The sequence below is a fragment of the Saimiri boliviensis genome, chromosome 15 (assembly GCF_048565385.1).
Source record: "Saimiri boliviensis isolate mSaiBol1 chromosome 15, mSaiBol1.pri, whole genome shotgun sequence".
In the NCBI taxonomy this organism is placed as follows: Eukaryota; Metazoa; Chordata; class Mammalia; order Primates; family Cebidae; genus Saimiri; species Saimiri boliviensis.
Genome location: NC_133463.1, coordinates 25,190,740 through 25,195,426, shown reverse-complemented (window position 1 = coordinate 25,195,426; position 4,687 = coordinate 25,190,740).

The window sequence follows — 4,687 nt, the reverse complement described above, 5'->3', positions numbered from 1 at the left end:
TATATATTTTTTTTCTTTTTCTTTTTCTTTTTCTTTTCTTTTGAGATGGAGTCCTGTTCTGTCACTCAGGCTGGAGTGCAATGGCAACATCTTGGCTCACTGCAACCTCCGCCTCCCAGGTTCAAGTGATTCTCCTGCCTCAGCCTCCTGAGTAGATGGGATTACAGGTGAGCGCCACCACGCCTGGCCAATTTTTGTATTTTTAGTAGAGACAGGGTTTCACCATGTTTCTCAAGCCTGGTCTCGAACTCCTGATCTCATGATCTGCTCACCTTGGCCTCCCAAAGTGCTGGGATTACAGGCGTGAGCCACTGTGCCCGGCCAGGATGGCTATAAGTTTTAAAAATGTGCATACTGACCACCTGGATGCTGGGGCCATTTCACCCCTCAGTGCCCACAGCCTGGGGTTAAAAAAATAAGTGCACATTGCCGGTGGGAACGTAAAATGGTGCAGCTGTTGTAGAAAAGTTTGGCAGTTCCTCAAAAATTTAAACACAGCTATGTGACTGTATAATTCCACACCTAGGTATATACGCCAGAGAATTGAAAGCAGGTATTCAAACACACACATGTGCACACATGTTGATGACAGCACTAGTCACAATAGCCAGAAGGTGGAAACAACCCAAATGTTCATCAATAGATGGATAGAAACAGAAAATTTGGTACACTCAGGCAATGGAGTATCAGCCGAAAAAGGGACGAACCAAAGATGTATACTACAGCATGGATGAACTCAAAGAAAGTGTGCTAAGTGAAAGAAGCTAGACACAAATCACATATCGTATGAACTTATTTATAGGAAATAACCAGGATGAGTTAATTCATAGGGACAGACACAGCCTGGTGTTCGCCAGGGCCTGGGGAAAGGGAAGAAGCAGGAAGACCTGCTTAATAGACGGGTTTCCTTTGGAGGTCGTGACAATGTTTTGGAACTAGATAAAGGTGATGATTGCACAACACTGCACATGTACTAAATACACTATTGTCCAGTTTTTATTATTCCGCTGCAGCCCCGAATACTCTGGGGGTGACTAAACATTGTTCATTTTCTTCATTATCTGTCCAGATCAATGAAGCCAAATTACATTGAGTTTGGCTTTGATGCCAGTTGGCTGAATCATTCATATTAAAATGATTAATTTTATGTTACATGAGTTTTACCTCAATTAAAAAAGCAGAAGTGAATCACCCACTTGCCAGGGAGCATTCAATACTTCATTGAAATAGAAAGCATGTTATTTAGGTATTCTCTTGGATATTTCAGTACACCTAAGAAAATTCTGAGGAAATGCTTTCTTTGAAAAGCAAAAAATGCCAGCTACAGTGGCTCACACCTATAATCCATTTGGGAGGCCGAGGCTGGTGAATCGCCTGCTCAAAAGTTTGAGACCAGCCTGAGCAACATGATGAAATCCCATCTCTACAAAAAAAATACAGAAATTAGTGGGGTTTGGTGGCATGTGCCCTGTAGTCCCAGCTACTCATGAGGCTGAACTGGGACAATCGCTTGAGCCCAGGAGGTGGATGTTGCAGTGAGCTAAGATGATTGCACCACTGTATTCCAGCCTGGGCAACAGAGTGAGACCCTGTGTCAAAAAACAAGAAGAAAGAAAAAAACAAGCAAGCAAGAAAGAAAGAAAGAAAGAGAAAGAGGGAAGGAGGGAGGGAGGGAGGGAGGAAAGAAGGAAAAGGAAGGGAAGGAAGGGAGAGAGAGAAATAGAAAGAGAGAAAGAAAGAGAGAGAAAGAAGATAGAAAAGGAAAGAAAGAAGAAAAGGAAAGAAAGACAGGAAGGAAGAAAGAAAGGGGGGGAGGAAGGAAGGGAAAGGAAGGAAGAGAGAGAGAAAGAAAAAAGAAAAGGAAAGGAAGAAAGAAAAAGGGAGAGAGAGAGGGAGGGGAGAGGAGGGAAGGAAGGAAGGGAAAGGAAAGAAAGGAAGGGAAGGAAGGAAGAGAGAGAAAGAGGAAGAAGAAAGAAAAGGAAAGAAAGAAGTAAAGGAAAGAAAAGAAGGAAGGAAGAGGAAGAGAGGGAGAGAGGGAGGGAGGGAGAAGGAAGGAAGGAAGGAAGGAAGGAAGGAAGGAAGGAAAGAAAAGCCAAAACCCCAAGAAAGCTGATGATAGTGAACTCTGGACTTAAATCGCTTTTGTGTGACGCGGCGTCCTCCACACTGTGGTGGGGCAGCAGAGCTTGTGTCCCTCTCGCTGTTTGAGTCTCACTGCATTGGTGGCCCCGGCTGCTGTGGCCCACTGGGCAGGTGGGCACGCCCTGCTCCCCAGCAATGCAGGCGCCAAGAAACAGCTTGGTTGGTGGAAGAGGGAAGCCTAATCAGAGGGGGAAATTGCTAACATCAGTTAAAAAAAATGAGCGTCTCTCTTGTCAAAATCTCCCAACATGCTCTCAAGGTACACATTATAGCAGACACCTCCAGTGCTTTAATTCAGAAGGGTGATGAGTGGGGGAAATTTGAAGCCCCATAACGAGGCAGTAGATACAGGGGGTAGTATTTATGAAGGTGGGGTTTTCTGTCCATTTCATACCAAATATGCCATTACTCCTCATGCCCCTGGTGACAGCCAGCCCGATTGCAATAGAACTGACTTCAGAACAATTGTTCAGCTAAACCAAGTGCCCTCTTTCACTGCCAGCATAGACCCAGGAGAGCTCAGTGAAATCTGTGGTTTTAGCCAGAAAGCCAGTCACCTATTTTCCAGGATGTCCCATCTCTAATTTGTGTGTCACCTCTGTTTAGCTGCCCCTGTCCACATGGCCACTCCATGCTGCTTCCAATTTCCTATGTCCTATCTTTGTTTGCTTGTTGTCCAGCTTTATTGTGCTGCTACAGCCCAAATACTCGAGTGGTGACTGCATGTTCTTTTCTTCATTATTGTCCAGCTCATGATACCAAATTACATGGAGTCTGGCTTTGATGCCAGTTGACTGGCTTCTTTCCAGGTGTTAATTATTGAAAAACTTGTCTTACTATTTGATATTAATTACTTTTGTGTGAGCTTCAGTGAAAAAAAAAAAAAAAGGTCCAGGAATGGAATGTGACCTTAGAAAACAGGTCCAAATACTGAATATTCTTCCCACAAGACAGGGTGCATAGAGCTTTTTAACCCCAAGAGGATTGATGCAGTACTCGTGGGCGCCTTCAGAGAAGTCTTAAGACATTGGCAGAGCTAAAGAAAAATGGGAAGAACAAAGAGGAGGGTCAAGGAGAGTGGATGGGTGTGATGAGTACAGAGGACACAGCAAGGCAGGAACACTGAAAGGACAGGGACACAGGGATCACCCAGCCAACCAACCTTGGGATTAAGATGGACTATCAATCGTCACTTTCCATGTAATTGCTCCTAGGAGACATAACAGTTAAGACTACAGACTTGGGAATCAGAATAGGGAGGGTTTTAGTCAAGCTTTTCTAGTTACGTAGGCGGTCTTCAGGCAGACTGTCTCTCCCTATGTTTCCAGTTTCCTCCTCTTTAAAATGGGGATAAAATTGACTGCAGAATATCTTTATTATTATGAGACCCTCATTTTCCACCTCTCCATTTATGATCATCCCGCTTCCATTTTACAAGAGGAAGAAAAAACCTATCTCTACTTTTACTGTACCTAATAAAGGGACAATTTGGCAGATAGGGTTTTTTTGTTTGTTTGTTTTGTTTGTTTTTGAGACGCAGTCTCACTCTGTTACCCAGGCTGGAGTGCAGTGGCACGATCTTGGCTCGCTGCAACCTCTGCCTCCCAGGCTCAAGTGATTCTCCTGCCTCAGCCCCCTGAGTAGCTGGGACTACAGGTGTGGACCACCACACCTGGCTAATTCTTTTTTTGTATTTTTAGTAGAGACAGGGTTTTGCCACGTTGGCCAGGCCGGTCTCAAACTCCTGATCTCAAGTGATCCACCCACCTTGGCCTGCCAAAGTGCTGGGGTTACAGATGTGAGCCATTGTACTCAGCCTAGCAGATGGTTTTGATGTTGGTCTTGAGAAAGTGAGGGATTCTAATGATCAGGTGACACATATTTTTGCAGTTTTGGTCATTGCCAAATATTTGCTCTCAATACAATTGAAGGAAGTCCTTTTGGAGTTGTAAGCTGATTATTAAAAATATTTTGTTTGTAGAATACCCAAATGATGTTCAAGGGGCTAAGGGACTTTGCTACGACAAAACACCTTCCATTTTTGTGTAATTATTTATGTGAATAAAATTTATACTAACTCTAGCTCATTGTAGCAATAAATACATATTTATCCATAGACACATGAACAAATTTTTAAAAAATTCCAGCTAACTCATTAAGAGACATATTTCAGGACATACCCCTCCAACACCTTAGGGCCTCTCACTACCGAGGTCCCTTCTTGACAGTTCTATGAACTTAGGAGAAGCCCTTAGTGCTGGTCCCTTTCCTGGACCCGCAGACTGACTGGTGGGCCACCTCAATTTTTAGACAATCTTCTACAGTCCTCCTTAGCACATTCACACTTCTCAGCTGAATTGATTAAAGGAAAAGTCTTGTTTTTAGTGAAAGAATGCTGCATAAATGGTTTATTGAACAGCTAGAGTTTAGTTGATCGCAAACACAAAATAGTCTAATTTTTTATTCAATTGTTGCTTTTAAAAGTACTCTGTCAAATCCCTCATTCCACAACTTTCTGATCACTTGTGGCTTTTAAAAAGTAAGA